At 41.8% G+C, this 18,146-nt stretch overlaps 1 protein-coding gene and 1 pseudogene across 10 annotated transcripts in view; both read right to left on the bottom strand.

Annotated features, from left to right (window-relative positions):
* SYT1 (synaptotagmin 1) overlaps nucleotides 1-18,146 on the bottom strand; it is a 619,940-nt gene that overhangs the window by 122,068 nt on the left and 479,726 nt on the right. The window lies entirely within an intron of this gene.
* On the bottom strand, nucleotides 9,845-9,963 carry LOC149123547 (U2 spliceosomal RNA; annotated as a pseudogene).

Here is an 18,146-nt window from a genome sequence, read left to right as displayed (position 1 = left end):
TTAATTTGAAAGGCAGAATGATAGGGAAGGAGACAGAGGTCTTCCATCCACTGGTTCACTACCCAAGTGGCTGCAACAGCGAGGGCTGGGTCTGGCTGAAGCCAGGAGCCTGGAATTCCACCTAGGTATCCTGCTTCAGTGGCAGGGGTGCAGACACTTGGGCCATCATCTGCTGCCTTCCTTGGTACATTGTCATGGAGCTGGAGTGGAAGTGGGATAGCCAGGACTTGAACTGGCACTCTGATGTGGGGTGGGGGTGTCCTAAGTGGCAACTTGACTGACTGGACCACAATGCCTGCTCATATTTATATTTACTTTTATCTCATATTTTTATTTCTTTTTGTTGTATTTTATAAACTACATGATGTATTGGTCAAATGGAATGCATTTATACTTTACAGATAAACAGATATTTTGGGAGTATGGGACAAGTGTTTTATTACCGACAAAGGACAAATTTAGAGTCTTTCCTTCAAAATTAATATTTTTAGGAGACTCCTTAGTAGATGTTTAACAACACAGACTCTGGAGCCAGACTACCCGGGTTCAATTCCCAAGTCTCCCACTTATTAGCTACCAAGCCTTAGGCAAGATACTTATCCTTTGGTGCCTCACCTTCCCCGTGTCTGAAATGGGGGCACAGTCATGGAATTGGTATAATTCAATAAGCTAGGATATGTAACAGAGTTAGAGTTCCTGACCCACAAAATGTTATGTGAGTGTTTGCTATTATAAGGAAAATGATATTTCAATTACATTCTTCTCTATCTATTTGTTCATCAGATAGCACTGGGCACCTCCTTTGTGCCAGAAACTGTTCTAGATGGTGCCATGTTTCTTCTCTATCTAGTTCCATGTTTCTCTGCTCCCCATAACAGTCAGATCTCTTAAAGGAATTGGCTAAAATCACTGCCCCATTTCTTCATGTTCCACTGATTTCACTCTCTCTGTCATATTATTGAAATGGTGGCTGTGAAGGCTTCAAATGACATTCAGATTACTGAGCCATGGCCGAGTCTCATTACCAGGAGCTCTAAACAGAATTTGTTGGCTTCATGTTCTTCCTTGGTTTTCCTGCCTCTCTGGCTACTCTTTCTTGGTCTCCTTTCCTAAGGCTTTGTTCTAGCCCAGTTCTTTTCTTCATAAACTAATCTTATGCTAGTTTATAGCTTTAGTTATAATAGAGATGTTATTCCCAAGTTTGTCTCTTGTCTAGATTTTTAACCTCCTCCTTGTTATCGAATATTTCACACACATTTTATACTCAGATGCTAAAAACTGAGTTTATAATCTTTCTCCCAAATTGGGTTCACTCTACTTCAACAAATGGTATCAGCGTCCCAGTAGTTGCTTAAGCCAGAAAATTGGGCATTATCATTGATTGTCAATTTATTTGGGTTCTAATTTTATAAACATTTTATCAAATGGGCTCAATTATATCTATTCTAATCCAATAATCTCTCACCTGGATTATTCCAATAGTGTTTGAATTGTTCTCCTTAATGGTAAAACTACTACTCACACAGTACTCTGTACTTTGTATGTCTTTGTGGGTGCAGTCTGTTGAAGTCTTTACTTAGTTTATACTAAGTTGATCTTCTGTATATATAGATAATTGAAAATGAATCATGATGAAGAATGGGATGGGAGAGGGAGTGGGAGATGGGATGGTTGCGAGTGGGAGGTAGGTTATGGGAGAAAAAGCTGCTATAATTCAAAAGTTGACTTTGGAAATTTATATTTATTAAATAAAAGTTGAAAAGAAAAAAATGTAAAAAAATCAGATAAAAATATACTTCTGCAATACAACCAACAGAAAGCCATGTTTTAAATAACAAATTCTTACAAATCCTAAAGTATGGGGTTAGTTCTCAGTGTGATGGTTGAGACGCTGCTTGGGACACTGGAGTACTGAGTTCAAGTACCAGTTCTGTTCCTGATTTAAGCTTCCTGCTATATATGATATTGGCCAAAAGGCTGAGAAGTAAGCCAACTTCCTGCTAATGTGTGCCTGGGGAGGCAGCAGGTGGTGGCTCAGGTAGTTGGGTGCCAGTCACCCATGTAGAAGACCCAGATTGAGTTCTGGGTTCCTGTATCCTGTCTGGCCCAATCCTGGTTGGTAGTTGTGGATACCTGGAGAGTAAACTAGCAGATGGAAGATCCCTACACTGAGACCTTTCAAATAAATTTTAAAAATTCTTAAGTAGGTCTGCTATCTTTCTTGAGATGAAGACTGAAGTCCTTACCACTGATGACAATAATCCCAAGTTCTACTTGCTGCTTACTCTTCAGCCTCATTCAGTTTCCTCTGTGCTGCAGCTAGAGGGTAAAAGTCTTCTGTACACCATCAAATAGTCTTTATTGCCTGTGCTCTAAGAGCCTGCATGGAAACTGTTCTCTCTGCTTGACACACACTCTGCTCTCTTGCCCCCTCCCTGTTACTGAGGTTTTCTCATCTCTTGGACTTTATCTCAAGGCTCCTTACTTAGTGAAGCCTTACCTACTTTCAGACTAAATCACGCTTTTGTTTTTCATTTGAAATATCTATTAGTTTGCAATAATGCATTATTTGTGTAATGACTGCATTGTATCTCATTTCTGTGAATTTGATCATCATTATACAATACCCTTTTCCCTATATTTGAATGACATTTGGCACAAAGGAGCAAATTATTACATATTACTGAAACCACAAGATGAACATGTTCTTAAGAGCTCTACTCTGGAAGATACTGCTAGCTGTTTTATCAAAACTCATTCTCTTCTTCCTAGACACAACTAAACTACTTGCACTGCCTTCCTTCTAGTTTGATGTGGTCTTGACACTGGCTTTTAGCCAATGGAATGGTAACAAAGTAGTGTGAACCACTTTTATGTTCACACCTCCAAACTCATTTCCATGGTCTTTGTTTCTCTTCTATGTCTATGACAGTGACTTCAGAGTGATGGCAGAGGTTCATGCAGCTAAGATCTCTAATGGTTCAACAAAGTACATTTCTACCTGCCAATCTAGAGCCATCTTGCCTATTAGGTGAGCAAAATATAAACTTTTTTTTGGTTGAATCATTACATTACATTGTTACTGTAGCCCAGTGTGACATAATTAACATAAATAAGGGAATGAATTCCAAATGCTGCTTTCTAAAGTATGACCAGTGATCTGTTTTAACATGCTGTGGTTTCTAGACAACTGAGCAAAGCTTATTCGTATACATCACTAACTCAGTTTACCAAATTCTTATTTTATGTTTGTATTATGTCAGTCATGCTACAAAGTACTGGGGACAAAGGATGATTAAAACTTCTCCTTACCCTTAAGAAAATCATCTTATGCTGTGATGAACAAACATAAAAATTCAGCTGAAATCATAAATGCCATTATAGAAACACGTATTGGGAAGGACCACTGTGCAGAAGCAGAGGAATTTGTTGTATGCAATTATGTACTTGAATTTTGAATGGAGAATAGAGGAACGTGAATCCCAAAATGTCCTCATCAAATGATTCCTCATGCTGTAGTCTGATGGGGTGCCTGAAATACTACCATTTATTCTCTTTAGCTAAAGCTTTAGCTCTCTAGGAGATCTTTAAAGCAATATGAAACACCATTTTGCCCCCTAATGGTTGATACAGCCTCTATCATGATATTACATTTTTAGTGGGCAGTTTCTTGGATTATGGAAGGTTTAGCTGAGTGATTGGAAATGGGCAAAAATGGGAAAGATGACAGGTACACCCTCACAGTTTGGGGTCTGTTTCAGTTAGTGGGGGGCTGAGAATCCAGATAAATGGCCAATTGCCTAAGGGCATGAAGAGAGGAAGAGAAATGATGGCTAAGGGTGAACTCCTTCCACAAACCCTTATCAAGTTGCTTTGTCCCTGTAACACTCTCCCTTTTGTCAACTACATGTCCTTGACTGTCTGGGTCAAATCCAATTTTAAATGTTGGATTTTCTTTTCTATCATTTGGTTTTGAGACGCTGCTGTGAAGGAACCTCTTTCAAATAGTGATTTGGATCACGAGCACCAGTATTGTCCTCTGTTAAAATACAGATGTGGATCCTGAGTACTTCTGAAGCATGAGCATATGTCTTTCCAACTAACAAAGCAGAGTGGATCCAGGCAGTTATAGGGAAGGCACTGCAGAGTCATATGCCCCACAGTGGGCCCTTGGTCTCGAGTATTCATGAAAAATAGTGGCAGATAATTCTTGGACAGCATTGCTTGCAACTTTGGACACTGACAAGTGTCCTCTCTAATGGTGGAGGCATGTATTTGAATGGCTTCTATGCGGGCTTCCTGTCAGAGCAGCAAGGCATTCTTACTAACCGAGAAGCCAGGGTGACGTGATGTGTTTTTCACTCTGAGATGGTGGTAGCCACAGAGGAAACCCTGGAGGGAATGGCAATGGCCTCACGATTCTGAGATGGCTTTGTCCCAGGAAGGTCCTCCTTTCTGCTTGTCAGGGAGCAGTGGGTAAGAGAAGAGAGGGTGAATGCCCAGGAGACCCGAGTTCTGCCACTGACCAGCTCATGGGAACATGTGACAAAGTGCTGCTCCCACCCTTGAAATAGAGGAATAACATCTGCTTTGTCTACTGCAGTACTGTACCAGAACTGTCTGTTCATCTTAGCAGTGGGGATTGCATAAGATCTGCCTGGGAGCCAAGGGAAGCCCAACGCCGTGAAGGTGAGGACCAAAAAGAAAGCAATTAAAAAATCATGGCATAGATCGAGGCAAGTCACACAGGCGTTAGTGAGGAAAGAAAAACTATTTAAAAGCAGGGTTAGCGATGTCACAGGGGGACAAACCTGGCTTTTCCATTTTTGGGTTTGGCCAATGGTGGGGTCCATTCATAGCAAATGAGAGCCTTGAAAAAAGAAAGATGATGGGAAAAGAAAAAAAAAAAAACAGCAGAAGAACTGAGGTTGGGGAGGCGAGACAGTGGGGAAAATCAGAGGCAGGAATAGAGCAGAAAAAAGGCACTTAAGGAAGCAAGCAGAGGAGAAAGGGCTGGTTTGTCTGTTCTGTCTTCCATTAGAGAGAGGACAGAAGGAAGGGAGAAGATAAGAAAAGTCAAACACCTTGGGAATCACGAGGAAAAGTAGCAGGAGGACTGGAGAGTTGTTTGTGCGGATTTGTTTCACAAAGGATAAGAGCTGTTGCCTGTCGAGGGACTCTGCGGAAGGAGGGTAATTATTAGTTCACCTGCGAAGATCCCAGGAGATGCATTTGTAGCCATTCAAATCCGCAGAAATAAAGAGTTTGATGTGAATCTGAGATGACTGCGGAAACAGACAGGTTTTGCACACTGCATCGGGAGGAAAAGCGCATGGTGCTATGCTGATTTCTCCAGCAAGTGAGAGACAGAGGCGTGTGTGTCCTCCGTGCTGGAAAGTGGACCGGTCTCATGGTATTTTCAGAAACCTCCAGAAACAACAGCCGAGAGCTTTGGCCACGGGATAGGGAAGCGTCAGTGGGAAGTAGATAGCTGATGAGGCTTACAGTTGCTTTAACAGAGTTCACGGAAAACGAATGCTGTCTTTTTTTTTTTTTTTTTAAAGATATTTATTTGATAGGCAGAACAACAAGGAGGGAGGGAGAGAGAGAGAGCACTTTAATGCATTGGTTCATTTCCTGGATGGCTTAGGCCAAGGCCTGGAGGCCGGAACTCCATTGAGGTCTCCCATGTAGGTGCACTTGGACCATCTTCTGGTGACTTCCCAGGTACATTATCAGGGAGCTGGATTGTTAGTGGAGCAGCTGGGGCTCAAATCAGTGCTCTGATGTGGGTTGCCAGGGTAGCAAGCAGTAGTTTAACCTGCTGTCCCTCCAAGCTGGCCCCCTCACGTTGTCTTTTAATTTCATGTTTCCGGCCGGCGCCGCGGCTCACTAGGCTAATCCTCCGCCTAGCGGCGCCGGCATACCGGGTTCTAGTCCCGGTCGGGGCGCCGGATTCTGTCCCGGTTGCCCCTCTTCCAGGCCAGCTCTCTGCTGTGGCCCGGGAGTGCAGTGGAGGATGGCCCAGGTGCTTGGGCCCTGCACCCCATGGGAGACCAGGAAAAGCACCTGGCTCCTGGCTCCTGCCATCGGATCAGCGCGGTGCGCCGGCCGCAGCGCGCCGGCCGCGGCGGCCATTGGAGGGTGAACCAACGGCAAAAGGAAGACCTTTCTCTCTGTCTCTCTCTCTCACTGTCCACTCTGCCTGTCAAAAAAAAAAAAAAAAAAAAAAATTTCATGTTTCCATCAACTTTTTGAAGTACCCTCACGATCCAGAACCAGAAGCAAATTCTGGCTGTTGCTGGCACTGCCTGAGAAGTTCTTTGTGCGCTTGCGTGAATCATGTGAGCAGGGAGTGCCTGGAGAGGGCTGCCTTGGAGAAGGGCAAGGTGGTGTGGGGGAGAGGAGTTAGAAAAAAAGGAAGATACATTCTTTTGGATAGGTGGCCCTTCAGAAAAGGTGGCCAGAGGGTACCTAGCTGGTGGTGCATGGAGGAAACCATTGTTGATTGGCTAGTGGAAAATGTTATCGGTGTGACATGTTACTTGTATTGCTTTCCAAACGTATTTGAAGGTGCTGCAGGCTAGTCAGAAAGCGTGAGAATTAAGATAAAAATGCCTAGAGCAGATGGTTTTTATAGAGGAAATGAAAAGTAGCACCCAAGATGAGAGGCCTGCATTCAAAGTACACAGGAATAGAGAAGAGCCCTCAGAACTCAAGGAGAGGCAAAGAAAGAAACATAAAAGAAAGATCAGGAAAGAGAAAAAAAAAACCCCACAAAAATAACCAGCTCTCTGTGGGTGAAACCCAAGTTCCAGAAAAAAAAAAAAAAAAAAAAAAAAAAAGGAGAATCTGAGATAGGAAGAGGGATTGCATCATGGACAGAGCGGGGATAGTTTAAAGGGACTGAAAGTCTTAAATAAAATCTCATTCACAGAGAAAACTCTGCTTATGAAACTATGTCCTTTACCGGACAAAGACAATCAAAGTGCAGAAGCAGAAGGAAATTGTACGATGGAGCGTAAGCGCTGTATGGAACAGCCAGAGGGAAGCTGACGTGCCTGGGAGGGACTGGCTAGGTGTTCACTCACCCCCGCCAGTAGGGGACGAACGCCACCCACTGTGGGGAAGGGACTGCTGGAGAGGAAAGACTTGGGGTAGATGGGTGAACAAGCAAGGTGAGGAACAAGACCCGCTGTGTGGGTACTCCGAGCCGGAGTTAAGATTGGAGGCGGAGGAGGGCCCAGGTGACACACAACGTGTCCTCTAGCAGACTCTTGCAGAGGGTGGTGGCCCCAGGAAAGGTGTTTGAAAACACAAAGGCAACCTCAGAAGGTGATACCGGAGACAGGATACAGGCTACAGACGTCAAAAGGGAGGTCATAAAAGTGCCACCCAAGGAACTATGAAAGGAGGGGTGCACTGACACAACAGGAATGTTGGGACAGGAAAGCACTTCCACTTGGCGTGGCAAGAAGTGAAAAGGGGGTGGGGCTTGCTTGTGCCAGAGTGTGCCAAGTCCTGTTGGGCCTTCCAGCCTTGCCGACCTGCTGCTGCTGCTGCCGCCTGAGGGAACTTGCTTCCCTCTGGTTCTCTCTTGGACTCTTCCTGTTTGTCAGCTGAGTCTTTGCCTGGACAGGCTCAGCAGAGTTCACCCTTTGTGCTCGTGGTGTTAGATACCTCCCCAGACTCTCAGTACAGCACTCGCCATATTGTTCCATTGGCATTCCTCTAAATGCCTTTTTCATCAAGCAAGTCCTGCATTGGAATCAGGTTTGCCAAACACACTGTCAGCCCTATCGCTGAAGGTCAATAGAGAGCTGCAGGTCAAGAGAGCATGTGTCTTATTATAGGAAAGGCAGAGAAAATGGCAATTCTTAGTTTTATTTGGTGAAAATTGATCAAGAGTATGAGGAAACAGATGAAAAGTTTTTCTATGTAGTAGTCACATAGTTAGAGCTGCTAGTTCTTAGCTGATGCTCACTACAGTTTTTAGAGTTAAGATATAACTTAAGTCTGTTAGGAAAAGCAAAGAAAAAAAAAAAAGTAGAATTTGGTGGGTGAAGCTCTCTGGGAGAGTAGAAAGGCAAAGGACAATGTATAAAACCAACAGGGGAATAACCAGACAGGATTACAAATGGGAAAGAGGTAAAGAGAAAACAGAATTTGAGAAGAGTAACTAGGTTTGAAAAGTAATACATGAGTGACATTGGCTGTTTGCCTCGTTTAGAGGCTGGAGAGAAATTATAACTAGTTTTGCATATAATAATGGAAGTACCTTTTATAATAAAGAGCTGATAATAAAATAATTACAAAAGATTAGAACAAACAGAGCAACAACAACGACAACAACAAAAATACTAAAAGGAATAAAATAGTAAGTTGTTCCTCAACAGTCTAGACAAGGGCTGATTTGTTGTTGTTGTTGCTCTGTTTGTTCTACATAAGACCACTGGTTGAACTCTGTAATCAATGCACAATTTAACAGAAAAGTGATCTCTGTTAAACACAGGAGTGGGAATAAGAGAGGGAGGAGATATATAGGTTGGCACATGCTCACTTGGACTTACCTCCAATGGTGGAACTAGAAATGTGCCAGGGGATTTCAACTCAATCTTACCAAGGAGGCAGGTACCAATGCCAGTGCACTTGGTAAAGTGATAAGTATAAATACACAACCGATCAAAAAGATAGGGTATGTGTCGATGAGATTTCACAAATAAGACCAGTGTAAGCAACTAATGAAGGATAGAATTAAAAGGGAGAGAATGATCCTGCGGGGGAAACAGGACACACAGCAGACTCATAGAATGGCAGCACTCCTGCCTCAGAATCAACCCTTGGGACATTTGGATCTGGCTAAAAGGTCCATGAGAGTCTCACAGGCATGGAAAGCCATGACACGGTGGCAAAAACAATCTAAATGAAAGATCCTGGTGAACAAGACCCCAGCAGAAGGAACAGGCCATCAAGGAGAGAGGCGCCTTTCTCTGAAGGGAGGAAGGAACCTCCACTGTGATACGGCCTTGACTAAACAAGTTCAGAGTCGGTGAACTCAAGGGGCTTCCATAGCCTAGGCAGCTCATAGCAAGAGTCTCGGGTGATTGCTGACGTCATAAATAAGAGTGCCAATTGTTAAATAAACAAGGGGAGTCACTGGGTACATGCTCCCCACGTAGGATCTCTGTCCTTAATGTGTTTTACTGTGAAACTTAAAAACAACACTACTACTCGAACAATACCCTATACCTTGTGTGGTTGTGTGAGTGCAGCCTGTTGAAATCCTTGCTTAGTATATACAAAGTTGATCTTCAGTATATGAAGGTAATTGAAAATGAAACTCGATGAAGGGCGGGATGGGAGAGGGAGTGGGAGAGGGGAGGGCCACGGGAGGGAGGGAGGTTGGCGGGGGGAAGCCACAACAATACAAAAGTTGCACTTTGTAAATTCACATTTATTAAATAAAAAAAATTATATAACAAAAAAAGAACTTAATACTTTACCCTTTTAGCATTTTTTATGTTCTACTTAAAACTATTGGTTGAACTCTGTAATTAATACACAATTACTCTTAGGTGTTTAATTAATGCTATAACTAGTACTCAAATAGTATTTTACACTTTGTGTTTCTGTGTGGATGCAAACTGTTGAAATCTTTACTTAATATATGCTAAATTGATCTTCTGTATATAAAGATAATTGAAAATTAATCTTGATGTGAATGGAAGGGGAGAGGGGGTAGGAGAGGGGAGTGTTGTGGGTGGGAGGGAAGTTATGGGAGGAGAAGATATTGTAATCCATAAACTGTACTTTGGAAATTTATGTTCATTAAATAAAATACAAAAAAGATTAGAAATACTAAAACTTTTCTATAAGCAAAATGTATATTACTTTTCCCATTAGTTTAATTCAGTGGAATAACCGTTTTTACACTTGATCTTAGCCAAAAGGCCAAGAAGCAATTAGAGTAACTGTTTTTAAGACAAGAGTTTTCCCTACTTCCTTTTTTGAAATGGATCTTGTAAAGATGCAAAAGAGTCCTCATTACTTGTTGGCATAATAATGGGGTGGGATATTTAAATTTCTTTTTAATAATTAACTTATTTTGATTTTACTTGAAAGGCAGAGGGAGGCAGAGGCAGAGAGGGATTCCTCCATGTATGGCTCATTGCTCAAATGCTTACAAAGCTTGGGCTGGGCCAAAGCAAAGTTCGGAGCTGGGAACTCCATCTGGGTCTCTCACGTGAGTGGCAGGGACCCAACTACTTAGCCATCATCGGCTGCCTCCCAGGGTGCACATTCTTAGGAAGCTAGGCGCAGAGGCAGAGTCAGGACACAAACCCAGACACTCTGATACGCGGTCTGGCTGTCCCAAGCAGGTTCTCAACCATGGTCCAAATGCCTGACCCCAGAACATTTGACTTTCTGAAGAGGGATGCCATGGTCTGAATGTTTGTGTCCCCACATAATGAAATGTCGAAATTCTAACTCCAGAGATGAAGATACTAGGGGGTGGGGATTTTAAGGGTGATTAGTGCCCTAGTAAAAGGTGTTTGAGGGGGCTCCTTGGACCCTTCTGATATGTGAGGGTTTATCACAAAGTCCATGAATATCTTAGTAAGCAGGCTCTCACCAAACACTCAATTTGCTGGCATTGTACTCTTGGACTTTCTAGCCTTCAGAAAGATCAGAAATGTTTAATGATAAGCAACCTGACTTACAGTATTTTGTTACAGCAGCCTGAATAGACTAAGACATTTATAAAACCTAATTATGACTGTGCTGGTTCACTCCCCAAATGCCTGTAACAGGCAGCCAGGACTCAGCCAGGTCAAAGCCAGGAACCCCATGTGGGTCTCCTATGTGTACCTGGGCCACCTTGTGCTGCCCTCCGAGACACATTAGCAGGAAGCTTGATTGGGAACAGAGTAGCCGGGACTTGAACCAGTGCTCCAGTATGGGCTATAGGCTTCCTGACTGGCAGCTTACCCCATTGTACTCTGGTGTCTGCCTCTCTGGCCTTTTTAGTCACATCCCAGGGAATTCTCTTTCTCTGGATGGACTGCAACAAGAATTGTAAGGATTCTGTACTGAAGACAAAGAAGAAAGCACAGTCCACCTTTTGTGCCACCAGTATGTGGCATCTACTTGAGAGTTGTGTAGTGACACTGTGAAAATAATATAATCAGATTTGGGGTGCTGGAAATAAGCTCTCACATGCATAGTCTATTCAACTCATTTTCAGGTGTGGAACAGCAATTATAGGCAGGTGGTTTAGAATTTTGAATTGAGATGGTCATATTGGCTCTATGTCTGACTTGGAAGTAACCTGAAGAAATTGGCTTACCCTTACACACCTCTGCGAATATAGAACAGGTTAAAGAGGACTAACACAAAGGTACTAGGTGAATACTGTCTACAACGGCGTCTATGTTATTTTCATGCTTTCTCAGTGAAGTCTCCTCTGTGTATTCATTTTTCAGTTTATGACTTTTATCTCTTCAGTGATGATCTTCTGTGCTCATTCATTTCTGCTTAAAGGTCATGCCACTAATTAGCGTATTTCCCATGCAGCCTTTAAACGCATTGCATGTTGTGGCAGAATTACTGAGCAAGTCAAGATCGTCTCTAAGTATATTTGGAATTCAATTTGCCAAGATTTCACAAATTGTTCATTTTGCACAAACAATTTAGTTTCCATCTGGTTTGCCTTGGGGAAAGTTCACTTGGTGTTCATTGTTAAGAAAATCAGAATATCATTAGGGAACTCAATTGTCCCTCGCATGAAAATGTGATGTCACTAAATCACATGGTACAGAAACTGTTTATCTGCATATGAGTATGATGTGAATGTGAATGAAAGCCTTTCTCTTCAGGAGAAATAACCCCCACATAGATACACCTTGTTTGCCTCATTGTGCATGTGTTCAGACTGACAGCTGGAGTGACCCTGCTGAGATATCATAAATTTTTTAGTTATATAAAGTATATCACAGACTTTTATGAGAAAAGACTACTAGAAGGTATTTTTTTAAATAAGAAAACAGCTTATGGTAAACAATTGTTACTGCTTGCATTTTAAACTATGACAGTTTTTCCTTTTATGACATTCTTGTCAACTTTTAAGCATCATATTTTGGTGAAGGAAAATTAGTAGGTTTCTAGAAGATGTGAATGAGAAAACTGCCCCATAATTTTTTGGTCAGTTTCACCAAATGAACATTATCTTGGTAGGAGTTTATTTTTATCTCTTTTACCTTATGATATCCTATCAAATGGATAACAGCACTAAGATTTAAAAAAAAATGTTTTTTCAAATGTGAAATCCCATAAAGGCATGTTAATTGACACTGTAGCTAAAGGTAGCTGGCATATTTCTGTGGAAATGTACCTCGAAAAGCTGTGTATTGTTTCATTCATTCTGTAAAGGGATAAATCATAAGCCTGAAGTAATCCTTATTTCCACTGACTTACAGGTGCATGTTAATTCTTAGCAAGTAAATGAAAAAAGAAAATAAAAAACCAGAAATGGGCTGGCATGGTGGCACATCGGGTTAAGGCACTGCTTGTGATGCCTGTGTCCCGTTATCAGAGTGCTGGTTCCAAGCGTGGCTCCTGTGATTGTGATCCTGCTCCCCACTGTCTGCCCGACAAAGCCCCTGGCCTGCAGCTGCCCTAGACCTGGCAGTTGCCCATCAGGGGAGTAAACCAGCTGATGGAAGGTATCCCCCTCTCCTTATCTTTCTCTCCCTCTTTCTCTGTCACTCTGCCTTTCAAAGAAATCGATGATCAAGGAAAAAAAAAAAAAGAAACTCCAGAAAACGACAGACATTTTTCAACATCACTGAATGAATTTCAGATGCCCCCATCATCCTTCAACTAAGAGAAAAAAAAGAATGAAAAATGTAAGGGAGAGCATTGTGCATCCAAAGCTAAAAAGTACATGCACACGATTGTGTTATCTGAAAAAAGCCTCCAGGCAGGCGGAGTCCTTGAGCCTTTGAGAACATTTGGCTGAAAGTGAATCATAGATACATATGATGACTTTTACAAGGATACCAGGGTAAAAGACAATCTTGTAGGTTTAAGTTTGCGGGGACCATGACAAACTATGTAAAGAAATGGGGCATTTTAAAAGTTGACTTCTGAATTTATTCAGAGTGAATTAAAGGTGAAGAAATGAGCCAAACATGTCAGTTAGAGGTGAGGACAGTATGAATTGAGGTGGGAAAACTTTCTGAAAGGTGTTCGCATTATCAACCAAGATCACCCCCGTTAGAGAGAAGATTAAACAGCCTAGTGACATAAACTGGGGCATTGTTCCCTTGGGTCCTCATGAGGAGGTTCCTAGGCTAATGGATAAGGAACAGGTTAAATATCTTGTATCCAAAATGCTTGAGACCTGAAATGCTTTGGATTTTGGAATATGTGAATATTCATAATGAGATATCTGGGGGTAGAGAACTAAATCTAAACAGGAAGTTACCTTCTTTCACATATACCTTACACTCATAGCCTGAGGTAATTTTTACATCATTTTTACTGTGCCTGTGTTTTGACTACAGCCTTTTACATGAAGTCAGGTATGGAATTTTTCACTTGTTACATGATGTCATCTATCAAGAAGTACTGAGTTTTGGAGCATTTTGAGTTTTGGATTTTCAGAGAAGGAATCTCAAATTGTGCACTGAGAAAGGAAAACAGACTGGAGGTGAAGTCTATTCCCTAAAGATGGTAGGTTCCCCCACATGAGTTGAGAGGGTGTCAGCGCCATGGTTAGGACTGCAGTTAGTCTGTGAGGTTCCCATCTTTGTTCCTCACTTACTAGGTGTGTCACATGAGAATAACCTCAACCTTTGTGGGCCTATGTTTCCTTTTCGGTAAAGTGGAATGATGATCATACCTAAATCAAAGAGCTGTTGAGAGGTTCAAATGAGGGCTTACATGTGAAGTGCATGTCCCAGAACGTGGCACCTATGAAGTGAGCAATCAATGTGTATCATTGTTATTAACAGGTTGTCACTTACGGAACAGCTTCTATGGGCCAGACAGATCATAGAACTCATTTTATACATATCTACAGACCTAAAATACTGCTATCATAATCTCCATTTCATGAACAAGTTGAGGTTCAGCCCTGTAAAGTTACTTTGCTAAGGTTATTAGAACAGAGAACACAAATCTATAAGGCACAAAAGTCTATGCTTTCTTCTATGTAGTGAATATTTCTGAAATTTTACTACTCTATGCTGGATCATTGTTCAATAGTATACAATACTATGCTAGTATGATACTGTTAGCACAAGGAACTGAACTGGAAAAAAAAAAAAAACAATCCCATGGCAGGATTTCCCTGGTGTAAGTGTTCACAGCCAGACTGTTCTCTGATATTATGCATCATCTGCTAAGCCATTTGTAATTGCTTTCATAGCTTCCCGAATGTACAGGAGCCAGCAAGCTACAGTTCCTCAATGACCGTCTCAAGGTCTTCCGTGGAAAGCTGTGGAGGTGAAAGGGTTTCTCAGAGGAACAGAAGCGTGTCCAAACGCAAGCTCCTGATTTTCCTTTATGTTCTGAGGTTGCCTGAGTTAAATAGATTGACTAAAAGGAGATGTATTACACAGCCTTGAGTCAGATGGGATAACATAATATATTTCTGTTTCCTTGCAGGTATTTAATGAGTTCAAATAAGATAAAACAGGTGGAAAGATAGGTTTTCTGCAAAAGAGGGTATTATTTTAACCTGTGAATTAGAAAAAAAAAAGCAAGTCCTCTTCTCCAAATGAATAAAGACAATGGACCTTGTGTAGGGATGGCTGTGTGACAGCAACTACTGTTGGCATCTAGTAGGGGTTTACAACTGAAGTCCAAAGTGAAATATACCCAGACTTGAAACCTGGTGTGACTTACTAGTTAGATGATTTGGGCAGCTTGTTTCATCTCCCTCAAACCTCAGTTTCCTCTGTGTAAAATGGGCATAATAAGCATACTGATCTTAGCTGGTGGTTGTGACACTAAATGAACACTTGCTAGAATGTGCTAAATGCATATTCAGAATAGTTATAGGAGCATCTCCCTCCATAAGCAATTAAGACTAGTTTTTACAAACATGTCTTACCCACCTTTCTGTGCTCTCTACTCAGCTAGTGCTGTGTACAGTGACACACGGCAAACATATTTTCATTCTACTTATTAATGGAAGAATAATGCTGTGTAAGTGTTTATAGAGATGCATCACCCTAAGGCAGCCCTATTATTAGGCTGTGCTTAGATACACAGCAGAGTGCATGGAAAGCTGCAAGTGGTGTCTGGTAAAATAGCTCCTGATCTTAGCCAAGGATGTCTTCTGCAGTGATGCTTGGGGCCTCCTTACACAGTGGGATCTGTAAGGGTTGGAGCTGACTGACTCCTGCACGGAGAGCAAACATGGGTTGAATTTCCTCCCCTACTGGACTCCTCAGTGGCTCGGAGTTGGATCAGCACAGAAAGGAGCAGGTGGCGGTAGTCGTTTATTACACCTGGCTGCTATCTGGGATGAATTGAACTAGAAATTACCAAGTCCATGAGGAAAGTTGAAAATTTATTAGCCCACACTGCAAGGATGAAAGCCAGGCAAGCTGTTCTTTAGGGTACTTTTTTTTTTTCCTTTGGAGACATTTTTTAAACAAAGGATATGGCTTTTGGCTTTATTTATGTGTAATTTTAGAAAAGTATTTGACTGGTAAGGGGACAGTAGAATCAGAGAAAACAAACAATGATGCCTGATTATGGCTGTGGTACTATTTAGGAGAACATTAAAATTATACAAAGCATTTAAATTATACCAGTTGGGGGCAGGAAAAGGGGTGTTAATATGATCTTAGATGGAAATGAACTGTTTTAATCAGGACATTCAAAATGGTGCTGTATCTCCTTACAATTAGTGTATCTTTTAAGAAGTTTATTTACTGCTCTGTTCATTTTTCTGTCAACCACACCAGAACTGGAATCACTTTGAATAGTTCTGTGGCCCTCAGCCCCTTATATATTCAATTACACATTTTAATTCTTTCAAAGTCCCCCACATTTGAGTTCTTGGTTTTACCTTCACAGGCAAATAGAGCCATAGGCTGTGTAGAAACCTGCTAAAAGGAAACAAAACTTCCAATTCATCTGTGGCTTTCCCAGGTGTTATTGGAGATGGCTGAGATAGAGGTTCTTTGTGGAAGAAAAAATTTGGATATGAGGCACTAGTGGAAAGCAAGGAAACAGGTTTTAATGGGGTGGCGCACCCATCAGAATCAATGGGCCCCACTTCAGATGGAATCTGATACAGGATGAGGAGTCGCTCAGATGGGTAAATGGAGTTACAAAGTTGAATAGAGAGAATACACCTGACAGGCCAGGCAGGCATCTTGGGAAAGAGCTGAGGATGCAGTCTGCGTTCGGATTGGGGCTCATAAGGGAACGGGGTCCAGCTTTTCCCTCTGTTTCTTCCCCTCTTCTGCTGGACAAAAGGTTTGCTGGGAGTGCAATGGAGAGAATTCCTCCTGAGGTTTATGACCCAGTGGTATCAGACTGGGTAGCCCAGCTGGGATAGGGAGAGAGGATTCTCCCTGGAGGGAAAAGCTGAAGTCCACCTATGAAATGACTGGGTTGGGACATGACTTTGGGGTGTAAAATAATGGGCTGCTTCCATGGCTGCTACATTCCTTTCCGTGGGTGCTTTGTTTTCCTCTGGCTCCTTTCTCAAACATAGGCTAATTTCTATCCTTTCTAAACCCTGCAGCTTTATTGCTGGCCATGGACAGCGTTCATGTATTTCCTGGCTCCTAACTATGAGAATAAAATATTAAGTCCCACTTTCAAGAACTTTATTTTTCTGGTTTTATCTCCCCTCCACTCTCTATCTAAGTCCTATTCGTTATCTGTCTGCTTGTCTCTCAGTGTTCCTAATGCTCACTCTATTCCTTCTCCTTGGGAGTCCTTAATGCTAACCCTATGGAATCCCTAATCATCCTTTAAAAATCACTTGAAAAATTCACATTTTGATATTTTTTCTGGTCCCTTTGCTTTCAGAAAGTATGATCCCTTCCTCATCACCTGTGAACTTCTTGAATGCAGACATAATTTCTAATTTAGCTTCATTTCATTGCTAGCTCCCAGCACAGAATGATCTACAGATGTACACTGAATTGAACAATTAGATTAGTGAAAGGAGCCCTTTCCCTTGTAACTATCTTTTTGTTTGAGATAGTAAGGTGTAGACAGCCTGGGACACGGTTGCTTACCATGGACGCATAGTGGATTGGCTGCTAGACAGAATGAGAGCAAGAATATTTGCAGTTACATGTTCCTTGGGGCACAGGATTTGGAGTCCAATTGATCTGGTTTAAAACACAGACTGTGACTTTACAATTGTATGACTCTGGGGGAGTTCCTGTATTTTGCCTTTGTACAGTGAGGATAAGGGTATTTCAATATCATACAGGTTGGCTGTGAATATTAATCAATATAGACAACCTGTAATACAGCATTCCTAATTAACACAGAGGAACTTTTTATTTGTAAGCTTAAAGATTGGGTGACAGATGAACATAGTATTTCTGAACAAACAACATTGTGCTTACAGTAAGTATGCAGGGTTGCTTCTAAGGGGTGTTGCCCAAACTCAGCTGTGAAGCTTATCATGGGAGAAGCTGTGAAGTCTCCTTAGATTATCATGTAGTTCTTCTCCTTAGGGACCACCTTAATGGGGGAATCTCCATTTTCTTTATACTTTGGTTTCTGGCTGCAATAGTTGAAATATTAGAGAGTAAATGGACAAAGATAAGGCCATTTTGGTTATCTGATCCCTGAGTCCTCCTAAGATACTTTCTTTGTAGGCACAACACGTATCTTTCAACTGTTTCCCCACAGCATAAGGTTGTTGGGGGAGTCTGAAGAAGTCTCTGAACTACACACGGTCATTAGGACTTTACAACTTTACAATGCCACTTCCCTGTCCTCAGTGTAAAAGCAGATACTCATCAGCTGCCTGTCGGAGGCAGAGAAAAAAAAATCTATTGGTTGGAAGACACTGGAAATCAGAAATGAGCAAGAAGATGGTCTTTTGGTTCCAAATAGGGAGGCAGGATGTCAAACATCTCTAGTCTCTTTAAAGGCAA

Source organism: Oryctolagus cuniculus, chromosome 11 (assembly GCF_051225735.1).
Source record: "Oryctolagus cuniculus isolate XC-2025 breed Fujian yellow rabbit chromosome 11, ASM5122573v1, whole genome shotgun sequence".
In the NCBI taxonomy this organism is placed as follows: Eukaryota; Metazoa; Chordata; class Mammalia; order Lagomorpha; family Leporidae; genus Oryctolagus; species Oryctolagus cuniculus.
The sequence above is the reverse complement of the archived record's forward strand: the minus strand, read 5'-3'. Positions and strand labels throughout refer to the sequence as shown.